At 48.1% G+C, this 22,132-nt stretch overlaps 1 protein-coding gene and 1 pseudogene across 1 annotated transcript in view; one reads left to right on the top strand and one right to left on the bottom strand.

Moving 5' to 3' along the window:
- The first annotated feature begins 3,408 nt into the window (after positions 1–3,408).
- Positions 3,409–22,132, top strand: part of Ccn5 (cellular communication network factor 5) — a 48,289-nt gene continuing 29,565 nt past the window's right edge. Inside the window, exons 1-3 of the mRNA XM_036185406.1 lie at positions 3,409–3,459; positions 4,856–5,023; positions 12,445–12,794. The gene's annotated coding sequence lies outside the window, so the exon portion shown is untranslated. The remainder of the gene's footprint in view (positions 3,460–4,855; positions 5,024–12,444; positions 12,795–22,132) is intronic.
- On the bottom strand, positions 7,144–8,087 carry LOC118582488 (annotated as a pseudogene).

Here is a 22,132-nt window from a genome sequence, read left to right as displayed (position 1 = left end):
ACAGGCCTGCAGTCCCAGCATTTGGGAGGTAGAGGCAGGAGGATCAGAAGTTCAAGGTCAGCCTAGTTCCACAAGGAGTTCAAGGTCAACCTGGGATACATGAGCGAGCCCGAGTCTCAACACAAAACAAGGAGGAGTCTGGTGTGTTTGTTGTTTGTTGTAGGTACTCTGTAGTAGAATTCCCACTGGCCCAGGGGAGAGTTCACAGTACTGAACCAACCTACCAGCTGCCAACCTAGCCAGGCCAAGCCCTGTGGGCAGTCCTCTTGAAACGCTTCTAGCCCCCTTTCTTGGGGACCCAGAAGTCACTGGCGGGTGAACAGACACAGGTACAGAGAAGACAAGAGCCAGCAGGACAGTGTGTCTCCGTTTTCTGGTGTTCAGTGACATGTGACAGAGCAGGATGGAGTGTGACAGAGAACAGAGAGGGTGGCCCCAGGGAAGAGACCGAGGATAGAGCAGGGTTAGCCATGTTGGAGGGACGATCTGGAAGGGGCAGGAATGGATTCCAGGATGGGGAACAGCAGGAAAAACAGTGAGAACAGGCAAAGCCTGGGGCCCTTGGGGATTAGAAGAATTGTCCCATGGATGGATTGTTAGCCTGGGTGCAGGGCAGCAGTGGACAGGAGTCTGTCTGTCCTCTCCCTTCATGCACTGTGAATACTTCTGACAGCAGTAAGCCTTTTCTGATAGCAGCTTTCCTTCCTTCCTTCCTTCCTTCCTTCCTTCCTTCCTTCCTTCCTTCCTTCCTTCCTTCCTTCTTTCCTTCCTTTCTTGTCTGTCTGTCTTTTGAGTGTGTGTGTGTGTTGTGTATATGTGTGTTGTGTATGTGTGTGTTGTGTATGTGTGTGTGATGTGTATATGTGTGTATATTGTGTGTGTGGTGTGTGTATGTGGTGTGTGTATGTGTGTGGAGTGTGCGCATGTGTGATGTGTATGCATGTGTGTATGTGGTGTGTATGGTGTGCATGTGTGTGGTGTGTATGTGTGTGTGGGGGTGGGAGTGTATGGTGTGTGTGTGTGGTGTTTATGTGTGTGTGGTGTGTATGTGTGTGGTGTGTGTGTATGGTGTGTATGTTTGTGGAGTGTGCGCATGTGTGGTGTGTATGCATGTGTGTATGTGGTGTGTATGGTGTGCATGTGTGTGGTGTGTATGTGTGTGGGGGGTTGGAGTGTATGGTGTGTGTGTGGTGTTTATGTGTGTGTGGTGTGTATTTGTGTGTGTGGTGTGTATATGTGTGTGATGTGTGTGTGTGTGTGGTGTGTGTGTAGTATATATATATGTGTGTAGTGTGTATGTGTATGGTGTGTATGTGTGCGTATATGTGTGTGTAGTGTGTATGTGTGTGGTGTACGTATGTGTGAGGAGTGTGCGTGTGTGTGGTGTGTATGCATGTGTGTATGGCGTGTGTGTATGTGTATGTGGTGTGTATGTGTGTGTGTGGTGTGTGTATATGGTGTGTATGTGTGTGGAGTGTGCACATGTGTGGTGTGTATGTGAGTGTGTATGGTACGTGTATGTGTGTGTGGTGTGTGTGTATGGTGTGTATGTGTGTGGAGTGTGCACATGTGTGGTGTGTATGCATGTGTGTATGGTGTGTGTGTGTGTGTGTGTGTGTGTGTGTGTGGTGTGGTGTGCATATACACATGTGAGGTCAGATGACAGCTTTGGGGAGTTGGTTATGCTTCCCACTGTGTGCTCCTGAGATCGACCTCAGCCATCAGACTTGAGCAGCAAGCTCTTACCTGCTGAGCTTTCTGGTCAGCCCCAGATTTCTTTTTTGTTTGTTTCTTACTCTGTGAGTTCAGCCTGTCTTTGACCCTCAGCCACCCCATTGCCCTAGTCTCCCAGTGCTGGGATCACAGTACCGAGTGAGTCACTGTCCCTGGCTTTCCTGCAGACGTCTTTGGAGCTGCGCCTTCTGTGGCATATAACTAAGCTCCTAGTTTTGGATGCTGAGGCTCTTTTTAGATTTTCTCTGTTGTGAACAAGAGACAAACATCTTTTACACACCTTTATGCAAGTGTATTATTTCTGTACAATAACAGTGAGAAGTCCTTGGAGCTATGTGGTGGGCACGGTTGAGCACTGCATTGGAAGGACTGACTTGGCTCTGTTTGCAACCAGCCTGGGGACAACCAGGGCAGTTCTTGGCTGGGTTTCTCCTCCAGGGGCCCCAAACAGGGACATTCTGGGAGAAGGCTTGAGCAGCAGATAAAGAGCCTTGACCATTTGTGCTAGATAATGGACATGGGAGAAAGGAGTCCCACCCAGCTCAGAGACTCATGTTCCCTCACTTGCTGTGTGCCCATCTGTCAGCTGATATGGTTACCAGCTGCCAGTGCCTTCCCAGGAGACTATCACAGCGCTTCACACTGAGTGTGGACTTGGGTTCAAATCATAGCTCTGCCACTGAAATGATCCCAGGCCAGTTCCTCCACAGCTCTTGGACTTGAGTGTTCTCGATTGCGCAATGAGGGGAAATAGCCTGATGGAAACATCCTGAAAGGCAAAAGAGGATGAGCAAGTTGCTGACTGGCTAACAGTCCACGCTCCAGAAGCAGTGCTGCGTATTTTCATTGTCATCGAGAATGTTACTGGGGCTGGAGGATGGCTCAATGGATAAAATGGTTTCTGTTTAAGTGGGAAAACTGGAGTTGAGATCTCCAGGATCCACATAAAACAGTCAAGAGGGTGTGGTGGCCCAGTTGTAATCCTAGCACTTGGAAACAAGGATCACCCAGGGTAGCTACATCAGCTAGAATCAGTGAGCTCTGTGCTCACAACAGATCTTGCCTCAGTAAACAAAGTGGAGAGCAATTAAGGAAGAAAGCTAGTGTCAACTTCTGTTCTTTCCATGTGTGGACACAGATATGAGCATGTCCACTCATATGAGCACACATGTATGCATACACACATACACACACACACACACACATGCAAATACATATATAATTATAACACACCGTACCATTCACAAGCTTGAAATGTTCAGGTCAATGTACACTGAATTTTATCATCCCCTAAGGAAATCTTGTCCCCATTAGGAGGCATTCCTAACCCCCCCTCCCACCCCAGTGACTGCTAACTTACTTTCTGTGTCCATGGATTCACCTATGCTGGACATTTCATATCAGTGCAGCCAAGCAACACATGTCTTCTGTGACAGCTCTCTTCACTTAGTATGCTCTTTTCAAGGTTCGCCCACACCGTAGTATGAATTGTGACTCCATCTCTTTCATTGCTGAATGATATTCTGTTGTGAGGACTAATCACATTTAATGTGTCCTTTTCTCAGCTGACAACATTTGGGCTCTGCCCACCTCCTGGCTCTTACAAATGATGTCATGAAGAACATTTTCATGTAGACACTGCGTTCTGGACAGTGGGATCTAATGGCACAGGAACAATAGAAGAGACAAGCCAGCTACAATGAAGAAGACAGGCAGAGCCCCAGAGTGAGACTTCAGTCCCAGCCAATGGGGGACAGCACTGAGCAGAGGGGCCCAGGCTGTTTGCTGTGCAGCAGCATCAGGAGAATTGACCAAGCATGGTCATTTTCTAATAGCCTCGGGTGCAGTTTTGTATGTTTGTATTTGTGTGTGTACACAGGAGAGAGAGAGAGAGAGAGAGAGAGAGAGAGAGAGAGAGAGAGAGAGAGAGAGAGAGAGAGAGAGAGTGTTGATTGGTCTCCACCTTGGGTTTTTTTTTTTTTTTTTTTTTTTTTTTTTTTGAGACAGAGTCTCTTATTGAACCTGAAGCTTGGTGATTGGGCTAGGCTGGCTAGCAAACTCCAGGGATCCTCCTGTCTCTGCCTCCCGAACCCTGGGATGACAGGTGCACACCACCACATCTGGCTTTTTTACTCAGGTTCTGGGGCTCGAATTCAGGTCCTCATACTTGCATAGCAGACATTTTACCGACTGAACTATCTCCCCAGCCCATGGGCATGATTTTAAAAGGGATTCTTCATTTTGTGGGTAAATACCTTGGCCTTGTACTTGCTAGACTTGTACTGGCCTAGTCTAGTCCAAAGACCTTAGAACAACTGCATCTGGCAGCTTCCCCTTGTGTGAATGTCCTTGACTTACGATAAGCCTGAAGGACTCCCCATATTTGAGTTGCCCAGAAAGCACAAGGGCATTGTAAAAGACATCTCTGCTAGAGTTGGGAATCCCTGAGGTTAGTCTGCATTATAGTCTTGGAGAAAAGCATTTTCCAAATGAGCAGTGTGTGTACATGTCGACCTGAGTAGACTGATTCAAAGGCTGAAACAGCAAAGGGGAGAGTCATGGTCTAAAGTCAGGTCTGAGTCTTTTGGCCTATGCTTGTCACCCTCAGTACCTGTAGGCACAGGCAGAGAGTCAGTTAGCAAGGGCGGCTTTCTACAAAAGAATCTAGGTACCCACACACTCGGAGGTATAATCTGCATGTGACCAGGGGATTTCATAACCGGCTGCTCAGAGGTTTTATCTGCAGTGTGGGTAGTGAGGGCCTACCCTTGCATGCTCAGGGTGTGACCTCCAAAATCAGTGGTTTCAAAGCTCACCCAGAGTATGCCAGGATAGAGGGCTTATCCAGGTTTTGTGACAGTGATCCTTTATTTCTGTTTATCATGTGTAAGTACCTTGAACTCTTCTAGTTTTAAGCTCGGTCTCATCATGAGGGCCTCCTAGCCTGTGGGCATTCTGACCCTGTGGTCTAGTCAGTTGCTCAACGACAAAGTGCTAGAGCATGAGGATGAGACAGAAGAAAACCACATACTATGTTTTGCACGGGAAACAGGGTTTATTTGCCTTGGTCTCCTTGTGGTGGCCCCAAGCTGGCTCAGGCTTGTTTCATTTCTCTGCTCAGCACAGGAACTCTGGGAAGGAGCAGAACTCTGATACACTGAGGGGCTACCAGCTGGTTTCCAAAGGAGCTGTGTCCTTCTGCAACCCGACCCTAGTGCAGGAGAGCTCAGCTTCACCATCCCTTCACCACCTCCTGTGACTGCCTGCCTTGGCTGTAGCCATCTACAAGGTAGGTAGCTTGTTGTGGTTTTGACTGACATTTTCTTGATGGCCAACTTCCATCTGTTTCAGGGCCAGGGCTAAATCCTGGGGTACCCTTTTCTAATTCGGAACTACTCAATTGTCCCAAAGAAAGTAAATTTCTATGGAAAAAGATGCCCGTGACAGCTATGGAACACCTTAAAGTGGCCTTCCCATGGTGACAATTACCTGCTTTGAGGAACTGAAAAGCCCCAGTGCGCTTATCTCTAGTAATTATAAAAGACTGGGTAGTTCCGGGAAAACACCTATGCTATGGGAACAGAAGTAGGGTGAAAATATATTTATTTCCTATCCCCTTGGTCATGATTAAAGGAGCTTGTTTAAAGGGCTTGAGGAGACCATGTCTGTAAGAGGACTTGAGTTCAAGTCCCGGTACACACATAGACAGTCAGGTATAGTTGAGCAGTTGTGATCATCCAGTGCTGGGGAGGCAGAGACAGGTGGATCCCTGGGGTTCACTGGACAGCCAGTTTAGCCAAATTGGCAAGCTCTAGATCCCAGTGAGGAACCTCACTGTGTCTCAGAAAGGAAGGTGGTCAGCTCCGAAGAACACCACCATGCCTTGTTCAAGCACATGGCCTCGAGCAGTCATGGACTGTGACCTTTGACACCGTTAACGAAACAACTATTAGAGTTTCCATAGTGGTGACACATGCTTGGCAGGAGACACATGAGAGGGGAGATGCACCTGGGATCACGGCTTCAGAGCCTTGAGACCGTGGTGGGGGGGAGGAGCCATGAGAGCTGAGCGGCACAGAGAGAACGCTTGTGCTCCCACTAACTGGGGCTCCCAGCTGTGAGCTGCTGCCACCCACAGTCAGGGCGTGTCTTCCCCCTTCTGTTAATCCTCTTTGGAAATGCCCACACAACAGGGATGTTGGTATCAAGGGAGGGCTCCCTCCTGACCCTGAGCTGGCACCAGTAAAAGCAGCTGGCCAGAAAGAAGGTCTCCTCCTGACACTGTAGACATTCCGGGTTTTCCAGCCTTGCTTCGGGCAGTGGTGATGAAATGCCTTGTAATGGTAGGGCAGGAGACTGAGCTGGGTTCCTGCTTGTACCAGCATCAAAGGAATGAAGTCTCAACTTGCTTCTTCAGGTTAGGTCTGGTGGCTAGGGCCTTGCACGCCTCCCCATCAGGGTAGGGATGAAAACATTTCTGAAGTGTTTCTTCAGCACAGGGGGCTGCTCCCAGCTGTAGGCTCAATGTTGAAGACCTAGAACGCAGTAGTGTGGGGGAATATGAAGGTTCTTCAATCCTGAGTCTAGCCCAATGCAGGTGTTGATAGTTAAATCTCACAGCAAAGGAAACACGGGCTCAGGGAGACCTAGGCATCCACCCAGACAAGGTAAAGAGCTGGCTTTGCAGCCAGGCAAGGATGCCTAAGCTTTGGATTTGATGAACAAGCTGCCTTTCTGAGCACTGGAGTTCAGAGAATTTTTATGGCCAGTGCAACCGACCCTCATACTATCAGCCAGTTCAAGGGACATGGGACAGTTACTGCACCCTTGGCTAGCCTGGGAGTCATTTCTTTCTTTTTTTCTTTTTCTTTTTTTCAGGAAAGAATGCACCAAACACATTCACATTTATTTTCTTTTTTTTTTAAGCAAATGACATAGACCCAAATTACCAGCTTTTTTTAAACCTAAGCTTAACATGACATATTTAAACAGTTGTCAGAACTAACATGACATATTTAAACAGTTGTCAGAACTGACGAATTTGCCAGCATCCATGCACAACTAGAATACATCCTTAATTTACACTAAACCAGAAATGTATTACCACTGATGCAGTAATAGCTTTCATTACTAAATACTGAAAATAAAATTGAAATATTTCTGTGGAAGGTTCATCTGGCAATGTTAACTTCACAGCAGGCTGACAGCACTCACTCACATGTCGACACAATGGGAAGGAAGCAGATCCATGCTGGGGTTAAACAACAGTCTTGTCCCAGCACTACTCAAGAGTCACAGGGCTCACCTCAGATTACGTTTTGTTTTCTTTTGTTTAAAGCAAAGTGCATACAGAGATTACAACAATTTTAAAGAAAAAAAAAAAAAAAAGGTCCTATTTTGTGGTCCCAACAACAAACTCAAAAGTCTACGACAAATAGGGGCTCCGATGAGCTGTTTTATAAATACTTTAGATTAGGTACAGTTATACAGAAAGTCGAGTTCGTTTGAAATCTTCAAAAAAAAAAAAAAAGTTCCTGTTATTCCTCAAATGGTGCTTGTTACGGTTTACCATTTCTGTTAAATGCGTGCGTTGAATTACTTGTTATCCAAGCGTAGCAGGTGCTCCTTACCATTTATTGTCAAGGACGTTAACTGTCTGTCTTCCTCAACTTCTACTCTTTCTTGGCCATTCTCCACAATTCTCTTTGTAGTGATTTTTTTGCCATTCACTATCTTAGTAGAAGTTGATATTGATTTGAAGTTGCCCATTCCGCTGCCGCCAAATGATGCTGAAGAGAAGGAAGTGATCCCCCATGCCCTAGTGAGCCGAACGGAGTGAATCCTGTACCAAAAGCAGGAAATCCACCTCCAAAAGAAGGAAATCCACTGAAGGCAGAGAAAAATGAGCCTGCACCTGGGTTTCTGCTTTCTCGTGACCCCTTCGGTTCCCAAAGAAGTCATCAAAAGGGTCTTCAAAGAGGTCCAATGAAAATGGGTCCCTTCCACCAAAAAATTTCCTGAAGACATCATCTGGATTCCGGAATGTGAAGCCAAACTCAAACGGACTGTCAAAATGACTTCCACCTCCTCCTCCACCACCATTTAATCCTTCTTTGCCGTATTTGTCATAGATGTCCCGCTTTTTTGCATCCGATAACACCTCATATGCCTCCGCTACTTGTTTGAATTTCTGCTCTGCTTCTTCTTTATTTTCAGGATTTTTATCCGGATGCCATTTAAGTGCCTGTTTCCGACACGCCTTTTTAATGTCCTCAGGTGAGGCATGTCTCTGCACGCCCAGAACTTCATAGTAATCCACCATGTTTTAACAGACTGTTGGAACAAATACGAGGATGCGGCGGCCGTCGAGGGGTGGGGGGTGGGGGGTGAGAGGGAGTCGGGCGGCCGGTCTCCTCGCGGCTCTGGCACAGCTGCGCTGGTGGCGGTGGCGGCCCTGGGAGTCATTTCTGAGGCAGGAAGGAAGCGATGCTGACCCTGCAGCTGAGGGCATTCCAGCTGTGCAGAGCTGAGCAGATCGGGTTAGTGATGTCTGTTGCCCTCTAGTGGGCAAAGAGAGCAAAGCTCTAGCTTCTTCCAAACTGGAGAGGCCAGACTCAGATAAAAATTCTAATAATAACGGCCCCATCCAATGAGTATTTTTCACATGCAGGTACTTTACATGAATATAATATCTGCACCAATCCCTGGTACACTGTCACCATATTAAAGAAATAACTAGGATGGAAAAATGACACCATCAATGCCCCAGCGCCATTCCCTGAAAGCAGCTTCAAGCCTTTGTAGTGGGGAAGAACTGAGGAAGACATCACCAGCAATGCACACTCCTGGGCCAGGAAAGGCCCTGGGAACTTTGAAGTGACCAATGAGGATTCTTGGACCCCTTAAGATCTCTACTGCCTTACACATCCATAGCCTTTGGAGGACCTCATCAATGCATTCACACGGCCACATGGCTTACACAATCTGCAAAAGGAAGACATTTTGGTTGTCATTGTTTATGATTTGAATGTAATGTCACTTAGGCAAGAGCTGAACATCAAAGAGAATCATGCCTGATGCTGGGGATCAGAATATCTCAATATACCTCCCTCACCCAGACCCTCCAAAAACCATGGCAATGGGCTTCACTGGGCACCCCTGAGAAGCGTGTTTCTGGAAGGCACTGCCAGGTGTCCACTGCTCCTGAAGAGGGTGAGTCCAGTGCCTCAGTGGCCACTGAATGGATGCTTAGCTTGGTGTCAGGGAGAGGCCGGGCCCCTCCTGGCTTGGGCACAGGGAAGGGTTACGCAAGTGTCAGGGTTTCTGTATCCAGCCCTTTGCTGGACAATGAGGAGGCCATTCCAGAGAAGAGGAAACGGGTCTAGACACTGGCTGGATTTTGTTGGGCCATGGAAGTGCAGCCTTCAGCTGTCTCTGGACTCTATCGTTCAGAATGTCAGCAATTCCAGACATCCTGTGGCTAGCACCGGTTGTCCATCACCTCCTCTGAGTGTGCTCAGTCCCACCCCCTAAACACTCATCCACAAACCTATGAGTGGGAACCATGGTCATTTCCACTTGACAGATGGGGAAGTGGTGAGCCTAGACAGACAAAGCTCCTCACCTGGAATCCAGAGGCCATCCCTGAGTTCCTAGCTGCTCAGACGCCCCTGCTTCCTGGTCAGGGACATGAAACTCATTTTGACCAGTAGGGGGTGGCATGCCCTCAGAGATAATACCCGGGAATGCATCTAGCATTCTGGCCAGCCGAATTCATGGATTTGTGAAGTACCAAGCCTTCAGCCCCAGACTCCAAGAGGACCAGGGGAGCAAGGAGAGAGGAGCAGGGGAGTGAAAGGCACCTATCTTTCTGGCAAGCTGACAGTTCCACAGCCAGAGCAATGCCATGCCTTCTAACACCGAAAGAAATGCCTCTCGTGCCTAGGAAGAGAACTGTGTGTTAGCATCCTCTGCCCCAGCTGGTACTGTTTAACAGCAGGCAAAGCTACCCAGGGTGGGATGGGCCAAGGGAGATAAGCCTGGGCACTGTCTGTGGGGTTGTGGCTAGCTTTACTGCCTACAAATGTCAACCTGACACGATCTCTCAGAATCAAGAATGTTCAGGCTGTAACAGACACAGGAAAACCTCCGTTGCTGCTTCATCAGTGATCACGCACATACCAGCCGCTGGCCACGAGTCCTGGAATTGTGGCCGGTCCTAATTTAGATGTGCTATTACTGTGAAATGTGTACACATCATTGCAAAATCCAAGGTGTGAATATGTAACACACACACACACACACACACACACACACACACACACACTGGGTGGTGGTGAGGTCCTTTGATCTTACAGTGCTGTGGAGTGAACCCCTTGCCTTGTGCATGCCAGGGAAGTACTCTACCACAGAGCTACACTCCAAGCCCCGCTACACTTTCGATATGAAAGAGTTCTGTGAGTGAATGGTGGTACCGGCTACATAATGGTCATTGGGCGTTCACTTAAGAGTGAGGGGGAAAAAAAAAGAAAAAGAAAAAAAGAGTGAGGGGAATGAGCTTCATGCTGGGTATTTTAGCACATACTAAACCAAATATTTCCAGGAAATGATAGGTTCTGAAAACCCGAGAAGAGACTGGGCTGGTGTGTAGCTCCCTGAGAGTACACTTGGTGCTCACCCGAGCCTTGCAACACTCTGGGATTGATTCTCCAGCACCTCGAAGAAACAATGAACTGAAGGGGGAAGGAGAGGGCATGGTGCTGGGTCAGGGAGGGGCTCTGTGATCTAAAAATATCCATGTGAAACCAGAGACGTGAGCCTGGAAGGCTGGCCTTTCCCTTAGTGGGTCACAAGCACAAGGGCTAACAGAGGAAGGCCAGCGGCCTGCCTTCATTTCTCACTCCCCATCAATGACCACAAGATGCAGAAGAAAGATCAGGTGCTGTGGGCAGGAGCCAGGCCAGGCCCTCACTCCGTGGGCACAGCTCTAGGTGTCAGACAGGGGACTGGGGTGGGTGGGAGGAGTTTTAAGATCAGATACGGGTTGTGTGTGCACATGTGGGAGGAGGGCTGTCCTGTCCACTAGGACCCGCTGGAGGAATGAGAGGATGCAGCAGCTGGCATGGGATCTGGACTCCCAAGGGCTGGGGAGGAGGTTTCCAGGGGAACCCCAGAAAGAGAGGTATGCAGAGAGAGAGAGGCCTGTGAGTGTGGCCACTCCAATGGGCGATTGGTCCAGAGAACTGGTAAGTAGTTAGGCCGGGGCATCTGGAGGGACCCTTCTCCATCACCTCTACCAGGGCCTCAAGCCCCACTGGAGGCATGAGGGGAGGGCTAGAGGGGAACACCATCTGGGATATAAGTCCAAATTGGGAATTTCAGTCATATCCTGGACTGGACATTCTCATTCCGTTCCTGTCCTGTCCTCTCCCCTCCCCTCCCCTCCTCTCCTTCCCTTCCCCTCCCTTCCCCTCCCTTCCTCTCCTTCCCCTCCCCTCCCCTCCCCTCCCCCTTCCCTCCCATACCCTCTCCTCTTCTCCTCTCTTTCCCCTTACCCACCCCCTCACCACACGAGGTCTCACATAACCAGGCTGGCATTGAATTTGCTAGATAGGCAAGGAGGGCCTTGAATTTCAGAGGTTGCTGCTACTTCCCTGAGTGCTGGGATTACACATGTAGGCCACCAGGCCCTATTCATGCAGTGTTGGGGATTGAGTCCAGGGCCTCATGCATGCTAGGCCAGCACTGTACCAGCTGAGTTACATCCCTAGCCCTGGGCATTCTTGTTGTTAGGTTGAGATTGTGTTTGCAAGCGAAGTTGACCTTCTATAGGTTCTGTGCTCCCATTCTACATCGTCCCCTTGGGGAGGAGAGGTGACAGAGATGGGGAGGGAGAGACTGGGAGGAAAACACAAAGGGTTGAGGCCTGGGCTCACTCAGAATTAGCACAAGGTCTCTCTTAGCACACTGCATTGACCAGGAGCAAAGTGGCGTTGCTCCAGCAGCAGGGGGTTGGACTCACTTTGATATGTCTGCCACAAAGGCTTGGATTTCCCGGCACAGGCTGGTGGCCAAAATGCAGACCCGCTGTGTGTCTAGAAGAGAAAACAAGTTCAGAGAGTTGCCAGTCTCCACTCCTCTGCCCTTCCTCTCCTGGAGGAACAGCCCCATGTACTCAGCTCAGCAGGGTGGTCAGAGGGAGTGGGAGCCAGGAAAGAAACAGGTTGTGGCCCCCCCCATCCCCACACCTGCCACTCATTGCCTCTGGTTCCTCATCTCTCAAATGGGGATAATCTACTAACTTCTCTCACTGGTATGGTGGCCGTGGAAGTGCTTTCTCAGTGCATGATCATCTCATGCAAAGAGGAAGGGGGGTACAGCCCCTGTCCTCAAAGGACAATCAGAGAAGGTAAGAATGGAGCCCTGGCCCCCACAAGATGAGACTGAGGGGCTGTGTTAGCAAAGGGAAGATGGGCGAGGCTGCAGCAGGAGAGGGCCCCAGGCCTAGTCTTGGGCATGTTGAATGGGCCTGGATAGAGGGGGCAGAGGCTAGATTGCTGGGGACAGACACACAGACACACAGGTGTGGAGAATAAGAGCACCCGCAGTGGGTGGCAGGGTCCCACATCCCATGATAAAAGCAGAAATTCCAAGGGATTCCTGTCAGCCAGGCGGGAGCTGACACTGCTTTGCATGCTTGTTCCTTGGCAGGGTCGGATTAAAAGAAGGGGGAAAAAGACCAACTGATTGAAAACAGATTCCTGGGGAGGAAGTATTCCAGGCTGGCGTGAGACAACTGCCTGCCTGCACCCTCTGGCCCCATCCCACCCATTCCCCAGCCCTGACGCAAGGCTGGCTGGAGCAAGGCTTTCTTCCTGGCTCCGTTTTCAAGCCAAGGGCCCTGCTGGCAGGAGATGAAGCTTCTGCCATCCTTGCCTGCCTGGGTGCCGAGCCTGCACCAAACTTCAAACACGGACAGTCAGACTACAGGCCCTTGACCATGCTAACTGCTCCCATTGACCTTGACTTCTCACCCTAGAGGGATTGTTCCTGTTTCTCAGGTGAGCCGCTGTGTTGAGAAAAGTGAACCAGCTAGTTCACAGGGATCCTGGGGACTTGCTGGCCATCCAGGCTAGCTGAATGGGTGAGCTCCAGGGCCAGTGGATTTATCCTGGGCTTGGGGTGTACACAGGGAGGTTTAGGGTAGAAAGGAAGAAGCAATGTGGGGGCAGTATGGTGCAGGGACACTTGTCTGATGCTAAACTCAGATTTGGAGGGGGGCTGTTTGTTACAGCAGTATGACCTAGCTTATCCTAACAGATGTAAATCATGATAAACTAAGGTATTCTCTCTGTCTGTCTGTGTTTCTCTGCTTCTCTTTCTGTCTGTCTGTCTGCCTGCCTGCCCGTCCCCCCCCCCGTGTGTGTGTGTGTGTGTGTGTGTGTGTGTGTTATATTGTGCTGTGCTGTATAGTGTATGGGTACATATGCCCGGGTAGTGGTCAGAGGTCAACATCAGGTGTCTTTCTCTCACACTCCATCTTAACTTGTGAGTCACGGTTTCTCTCTGAACCCAAAAAGTTCAGCATTTGGATAGGCTAGCTGGACAGAGAGCTCTTGGGATCTGCCTGTCCCTGGCTTCTAATGCTAGGGTTGCAGGTGTGTGCCGTCATACTCTGAGAATGGACTCAGGTCCTCATGCTTGCATGGCCCTTACCTGCTGAGCCATCGCCCCAGCCTGATGGTGCATGTTCTGTGGAATGCTAAGGCTTACCACCTCCCTCTTAGAAACATCATTTTAAAGTTTTTAGTCTTGAGGCTGGGGAGATGGCTTGTGGGTGAGTTCAGATCCCCAGAACCCCTGAAAAAAGCCAGGCATGGTGGCACCGATCTGAAACGCTAGCACCGGGGGAGCAGAGACAGGCAGTTCCACATTCAGTGAGAGACCCTGTGTCAGCAAAGGAGAGTAATAGAGAAAGCCACCTGATGTCAGCCTCTGCTTCCGCACCTGCTCCTGTGTGTGCGCAGAGGGGGAAATAAATGCACAGCATAATAACATTTACTGTCTTAAATTTGGGGGGTTTTCTGTGTGTTAGAAATTGAACCCAGGACCTCACCCACAAGTGAGAATGTGCTGCACCTTGAACTGTATCCCAGCCCACCTTTGTTTTCAAAAGTTCAGTTCAATAGCATTAAGTACCTCCCCATCATCCACTCACAGAACTCTCCCTTCTACAAAAGTGAAACTTTGTATCCATCAAATAACAACCGTGCCCCTGTTCTCACCCTGAAACTTTGTATTCATCAAATAACAATGGTACCCCTGCTCTCACCCAAGGCCTGACAATTTCATTTTAAATCCCTGTGAATTGGACTATTTTAAATACTTCATTTAACTGGAATCATCCAATGTTTGGTTTTTTTTGTGACTGATTTATTTCACTTAGCAGAATGTTGTAGCATTAGTCATAATTTCCTTACTTTTCAAGACAGAATAATATTCCACTGTATGGATATACCACATTTTGGTTGTCCATTCATTGGTCATTGGAGATTTAGTTAGCTTCTATTGTTTAGCTATTGTATATAGCTTTTAAAATACTTTTACATTGTGTGTGTGGAGGGGAGATACTGGCCAAGAAGCCAGTAGAATCCAGGCCTCTAGGTTTGGGCTCTCACTTGCTATGCAGCTTTGAGTAAGTCGCTCTTGATCTGATGCCCAGGTGCCCTCACCTACCTATCTGCTCTCAGCAATGTGCCGAGGGCCAGCTGGGACTGCAGTGTGAAAGCTCTGGGCAGAGAAGCCACCACAGGCGACTATTGTTGTTATTGCTCAGTGGAGAGAGGCCAGTGGCTTCCCAGAGGCATGAGTCATTCCTGGTGGAATTCCAGGCACCAGGAGAGGCTGTTCTGGGCAACAGAATCCAGATTCCACACAGAGCAAGAGCCCTGACCCCGAGCCCTTGGGGAAGCCACACCCTATCTCCTGGGCCACTGCTGCTGTGAAAAGTCTGTGAATGTCAGTCAGAAGCATCCATGTTCTTAGGAACAGAGCCTCTAGCCCCACTGTCACACGAAACTGTTAAGGAGGTTCAGAGAGGGTGATATACTTGTCCAGAGTTGCACAGCCAGAAGGACTGGACTGGATGAGGAACTTCAGACACACCAGTCAGTGCCACTCTGCCTCCCACTTGGTACCAATCACCACTGAGCAAGAAGAGTGAGTGGCCTGATGGCCCCAGAAGGTTGGGCATCCTTTGTGTTTCAGGGACATTGGTCTGATGACTGGTTGACTCACAGCCATCTATTTACCTTCCCACTTCTCAGTTAACATGGAGACTGCTCAAAACCACAGTGAAGTGATTAAGCCCTTCCCACATCCGTGGCACAGAGCTGAGCTGTCACACACAGGCTCATATGTCAGTTCCTCTGTGAGCCTGGAATCAGTGCTCTGCCATTCAGAAGCCTTGGATCCTTCGTTCAAAGACATTTCCAAAGCGGTTAAATGACAGTAGGCAAAAGCTTTGATGGGAACCTGGGCAGGGGGGCTTGAAATGCGTTCACAGAATGCATGCCCTGTGCCTCCCTGGAACCGTAACATCTCTGTAGACCACAGCAAAGAGCCCTCTGTGCCCACTGTCCAGGGGGGACAACCGAAGCTTCATGACATGCCAGCCAGCGTGGGCAGTGAGGAGCAGGACCCACCATGTCAGGACTGGCTTTTGCCCAGTGCACATGATACAAAGAAGGGAACTCTGTGCCCAGAGTGTGCAGACCAGGCTAGACCAAATCTTGGAGATGCAGGCCAAGAGGGTAGGGTGATGGGATCTGAGTGCCACCCACTGCCCAGTGACAAAGCGTCCAGCGCTCGGAGCACCCTGGGGTGCTCAACAGAAAGACGAAATGCTAAAGCTTCACTCAAGACTCCTGCACTTAATAATAAGGACACAACCATTTGGAGCCTGACCCATGATGTCTTACATAAAACCCGGAGCCTGAGTTCCTTTAAAATTTTTTTTTATTATATTTAAATTCACTTATTTTGCGTGGTGCTGGGGGCTCACACCATGGCACATGTGTGGAGGTTAGAAGCTGGTTTCCTTTTTTAACTGTGTGGTTTTCAGGTGTTGAAGACAGTTTGTTAAGTTCAGTGTTGGGCACCTCTGGCCACCTCCAATTGCTCTGAAAGTAAATTAACTTGGGGTTGGAGTGATAGCGCAGTGGTTAGGAGTGCTTGTCTCGCTGAAGACCTGAGTTCAGTTCTTAGTAGTCATGTCAGGTGGCTCCCAACCACCTGTAACTCTAGCTCCAGGGGAGCCAAGGTCCACTTCTGGTCTGTACATGTGTGCATACGCTCACACAGTCGCACACAAATAAAACTTAAAACATTTTATTTTTAGCTTATGTGTGCATGTGTGTATGTGTTCCTGTGTGAGCAGATGCACACACAATTAGTTATACGTGTGTGTGTGTGTGTGTGTGTGTGTGTGTGTGTGTGCGCGTGCGCGCGCGCCAGAGGCCAACCCCAAGTGTCATTGCTCAGGAGCCATCTATTCTGGTTTCTGAGACAGGTCTCATTCAGACCTGCGACTTGCTGATTGGTTATATGCTGGCCTGTGGGTCCCAGGGATCCTCTGGTCTCCACTCCCCAGCACTGAGATTATGGGGATGTACCACCTGCCTTTTAAAACTCAGATGCAGGGGAATAAAGTAGCATCCTCATGCACAAGCAAGTACTTCACTGACTGAGCTACGTCCCCAGTCCCTGGGCCTGATTTCTGATGATCCATGGCTCCTTATTCAAATGGACAGTCTCAAGAAAACAACTCCCACTGTAAAATTTACTATTCAACAAGAGAGTGAGATACCCACCTGGACCCTCAGATCTGGGCTTCTCACAATAAGTCACTTTCCCCTCCAGTTCCACCACCTCCCAGCCATGTGATGCTCTCACCGGGACCTGGTCTACCCTCTTCTGTGGTATATTTCAATGAATTCTCCTTTGTCTTTCACATCCTGGTAAAGTCTTTCACCTTCTGCATCACTGGCTTTTCCCTGTGTCATTTTCCAGAACATGTTGGTGGCCTGAAGGGACAGAAACTCTCCACGCTGCCTCTCTGGGCCACTTATTCTGGTGCTTGTGGTGACAGGATGAGTGGTTCAGAGAGCGCTGAGGCACCCCAGCTAGGGTAGCACCCTACCATGGCTTTCAGGCTGCTGACACTTGTCTGGCCACAAGCCAGGGGCTCCCTTAGTCTATGAGGGCAAGGGCTCCTTTCCTTCCTCCTGGAAATCCCCTCACACACTGCGGCACCATGGTGAGGGCTTCCTTCTTCCTCTCTCCTCACTCCTCTCTTGCTGAAGGAGTGCCGTCCCAGAGCAGAAGGGAGCAGTGTCCACACGGCCATCACTTACAAGCCTGACACTTCTCTCTTGGTCAGATTTCCTGGTTCAAGAAACATGCAGGTGACCAAGCTTTCACATCTCCTGGGTGATAGTCTTCCTGTCTCTCATGACCAATCCACAGCTGGTTTCTATTTGTGAGTTCCCTTTTAATGTCGGTCCAGCCTGACCAGCTGGACACTGGTGCCATGAACCAGGAAGCTCCAGAATCAATCTGAGTTTCAGTTTCAGAAGCTGGAGGCCCTCCATTCTTGGTGGGATGCTCTAGCTTAGAGTGATACTTAAGTCCCTTGCAGACAAATGGAAGGCTCTTTAAGTTAAAGTTGCGCCTCAGTGGTACCCATAGTGGGTTTTCACACCTACTCTTCCCTCCAACTCACCCTAAAGATGTGTTCCCTCCTGGCTGTTTTCTGTGCTGTGGGATCCTTATCCTTCTCTCCACCTCCCTTTCCCTGATGCTACCTATAACCACATCGAATGTCTGCCGACAGTGTGTGTATACAGTGTCATGCTTAACTTTTGCTCTCTCTGCTGCCTCATTCTGCCTCTCTGGGGGCAGCACTGGGACTCAGCTGAGGACTGCCAACTTCTTTCTATGCCCTTCCTGAGGAGGCACTTTCCTAGGAAAAGAAGTGAGATCTCACTTTCTCTCATGCTCATACTTCCTCTTATAAGGACTGTCAACAGTGACCCCTCAAAACCTACCTCCCCTTCTTGTAACATCTTCTTCCTCCTGGTTAGAGAGTGTGACCACTCTGAAGAAAAACAAGACCACAAGGAAGACAAACAGCTGGACAATGGGCCTGGGCTCCTTCCTGGGACTTTAAGAAAAGTTCCCAAGGCTATGGATGCCAAAAGCAAATAAACAATCTGGAGATGAACACCTCTATGTGGCTCTCTGGTAAAAATATGCACACTGTAAAAAACAAATAAGCATGAAGATTGTAAAAGAAAAAAAAGATTAAAACAAAATGAATATTTTGAGAGGGGGATATAAGATAGGTAAAACAAGATGTTTTTTCAAAATGGAATGGGAATAATGAAGTCCGAACCAGAAATTTAAAGTTCAGACTTTAAGGCAGTATACTCATGGTGATGAGAGCTTTTAAAACTCCTAAGGTCAATATGCTGATGTAGAACAAGTTTAGCTTCTGTTCCAAACAATGAAGTTCTCTTAGGATCTGTCCCAGACAACACTGACAATAACTGAATTCAAGAACAAAGATTTTGTTTTATTACTTACTTTTATTTATTTTATTTTTACAAAGTCTGTCCAACTTAGACACTGAAGTCTTTAACAACAAAATCGGTCCTTTCAAAACATGTTTTCCCCTAAGCTTTGTCTAAATGTCACACAAAAAAAATTAAAACTAAAATCTGTTACTTCATCTTCAAGATGGGTGAAATTGTCCTTCTGGGTGTTTGCCTCCTAAGCTTGAAGAGGGCAAAAGAGATAACTAATCTTGTATTCCTTGTCCTCTGAGGTCAGCCAGGATGAAGGGGACAATGAGATCCCTCTCAAGGGATCCTACAACTCTGAAAAAAATTGGTTTGATCTCATAGAATCTGTTGGCTTGGTCAGAAAGACCATGGAAACCCCAGAGGTGAAAGTAACAAGGCCCACATCCTGCAAAGTAGAGAATCAGTCAGAGTAAGAAATGTCCCCCAATTACACGGTCCTCAAGACCCTGATCCACCCTAGCACACAAATAGAAGGATAATTAAGGCCCTTAAGAGTAACCCTTGAGTTGGGTGGTGGTGCATGCCTTTAATACCATCACTCCAGAGGCAGAGCCAGGCGGATCTCTGAGTTTCAGGCCAGCCTGGTCTAGAGAGCGAGTTCCAGGTTTTTAAAAAAAAAATTTTTTTATTTTTTAAAGATTTATTATGTATACAGAAGAGGGTGCCAGATCTCATTACAGATGGTTGTGAGCCACCATGTGGGTGCTGGGAATTGAACTCAGGACATCTGGAAGAGAAGTCAGTGCTCTTAACCTCTGAGCCATCTCTCCAGCCTGAGTTCTAGGTTTTGAAGAAAACAACAACAAAAGACAAAACAAGAACAATATCAAACAACAAAAAAAAGTGTAACCCCTTGATGTATTTTTATTTATCTTAACAGTTTAATGAGAAAAAGATTAACTCTTGACCACCCATCTAACCTGAGACATTCAGCAGGAAATCAACATCAAACATAATAGTATCAAGAAACAAAATTTCCTAGCCCTCACCACAGCTCTCATGCTGACCTGATTCAGTTGGGGACTCAGTGGTCCTTCAGACCCACAGTCATTCAGGTGACCATATTCAGCCCCTTTTAGAGGGACCCACGTACTAACCAGAGAAGTAACCCTATGGAGGCCTATGCATAGCTTCTGATTTGGAATTATCCAGGTGGAAGACATCCTTATGCCACCCAGGCTCACCCTTACCCATATCCCACCAGGTCCTTTCTCTAACACCATAAAAATATTTTCAAGATGTCCTGTTTTTCCATCAAAACTAATTTGTCTGGCTCTGAGTAAAGAGAAACCCACTTCTCTGCTTCATGAAAAGTGTCCATTACAGCAGGATCTGTCACACCCACCCTCAGGCTTGCCTATGCAGCCTGCACATTGCCTCAAACATACCCCTTAACTCAGCTTAAGAGTCTCAAACTCCAGAGGACCCCCAAGGTGTCCCCCAGCACACTAAGTGCAAATAACTGACCATATCTAAACCTATCTCCTGTCTGATTCTTTCCTGCTTCACGGGGGTGGGGCAGCTTCCAGGGAAGATGAAGTACCCCACCATAGCACCACAGTTGTGTCTTGCTGTTCTTGACCCTGAGAGGTAGGGTTTATCCTTAAAGTCTGGTCCACTGCTCTGTTCTTCCTCTCATGGCCTGTATGTCCAGTCATTTTTCAAGGAAATATCTGGCATGGCTATGGTTGGCCTCCATTGTCTCCCTAGCAGGATTTCTTCTGCTGCTCTGTATTTCTAGTCCCTGCCTTCTCCAAGGCAGTCAAGTTGTTTCTTCCAGAATTTCTGGCAGGGACAATTCCCGGGCAACTTCTCCAGATAGACTTGGCCTCTCTTGGTTCCCATGGCCCCTTTCTTGCTGTTTTTCATCCTGCTTTTTATTTTCAGCTCCTGCTTACCTAACCTTCTTTCTGGTGTCATTGGTGTCTTAGCTAGGTTTCTATTGCTATGGTAAAATACCATGACCTAAAGCAACTTGGGGAGGAAATGGTTTATTTCATTTTATAGCTTATAAGTCCATCACCAAGGGAAGCTGTGACAGGAACTCAGAGTGAGAACCTGGAGGCAGGAACTGAAGCAGAAGCCCTGGAATGGTGCTGCTTACTAACTTGCTCTGTGTGGCTTGCTCAGCCTGCTTTTTTATACATCTAGGACTACCAGCTCAGAGGTGGCACCACTCATAATGGGCTGGGGCCTCCCATGTCAGTCATTAATCAAGAAATGCCCTACAGACTTTCCCAGAGGCCAGTCCTATGGAGGCATCTTCTTGATTAAGATTTCTTCTTCCTAGATGCCCCTAGCTTGTGTCAAGTTGACATGAAAACTAGCCAACGTAATTGTTATCTTCCAGACAACATGATATTAAGGTCCAGATTATGCTGTCTCAGGCCATTGCCATCAGAGATATCAACCATTACCATCCGCCATGGCTATCCTTGTGAACTTGACTACATCTGGAATTAACTGAAACCCAAGTAGCTGGATATGCCTGTGAAGGATTTTTTTTTTCTTAATTAAATCACTTGAGGTGGGAAAAGCCACCCTAAATCCAAATCTTTTGAGGGAGGAATATTCATCTTTTTGTTTGTTTGTTTGTTTTTGTTTTTCAAGACATGGTTTCTCTATGTAACTCTGGCTGTCCTGGAGCTAGCTTTGAAGCCTCCAAGTGCTGGGATAAAAGGTGTGTGCCGCCAGAGCTCAGGGTGGAATATCCATCTTAAATCTGGGCCACACCTTCTGCTGGCAGCCTGTGTAAAGGACATGGAAAAAGGAAGCTCTTGCTCCCTGCCTGCTTGCTCTCTCTGGCTTCACTGGCATTACAGCCTACTTCTTCAGAGTTGGAGTATACTGAAGACCAACTGAGACATCCAGCTGCATGGACCGAACACCTACTGGATTCTCAGACTTTCCATTGGGAGACAGTCATGGTTGGGCTAGCTGTACCACACCCTATAAGCCATTTTAATGACCCATCCCCTTTTATATAGATAGATTCTTTCTATCACTCATGTTCCTTTAGAGAATCCTGACTAATATGCCGTCTTAGAGTTATCAACCATTGCCATTACCTTCTCAGAGATGTCAGCCATTACCATCACTGAAGGCTTCTCCATCTCCAATGGTGGTCCCATAATCCGGCCTTCCACTTCTTACAGTAGCCATTCCCTCCCCTCTCTGGCATGCTTCTGGAGAATTCTATACTGTACTGTCTGTAGTAGTTAATTTTTCTAGTTGCTGTGTTAAAATACCTTGTAAAAATGCCTTAAGGAATGACCTTTTTATTTTGGCTCACAGCTTGAAAGTACAGTCTGTCATGGTGAGGAATTCACAATGGGCAGGGGCTTGAGTTAGCTGGTCACCTTGCGCCCACAGTCAGGAAGCAGGGACAGACGGATTCATTTTTCTAGTGCAGTCTGGGACCTCAGCCCATGAAATGGAGCCACCCACAGACTCCTTCTGTCTGCTGATCAAGACGTAGAACTCTCAGCACACCACCGTGTCCTGCCATGATGATAATGGACTGAACCTCTGAAACTGTAAGCCAGCCCTAGTTAAATGTCCTCCTTTCTAAGAGTTGCTGTGGTCATGGTCTCTCTTCACAGCAATAGAAACTCCAAGGAACACTGACACAATCTGAATCACCTGAAAAAGGGGACTCAGCTGAGTAGTTGTCTTTATCAGGTTTGTCTATGGACACGCCTATGAAGGACTGTCTTAACTGAAGTAGGAGAGAGCTCAGCCCACTGCAAACAACA

Source organism: Onychomys torridus, chromosome 4 (genome assembly GCF_903995425.1).
Source record: "Onychomys torridus chromosome 4, mOncTor1.1, whole genome shotgun sequence".
In the NCBI taxonomy this organism is placed as follows: Eukaryota; Metazoa; Chordata; class Mammalia; order Rodentia; family Cricetidae; genus Onychomys; species Onychomys torridus.
This window is presented reverse-complemented; position numbering and strand designations above follow the sequence as displayed.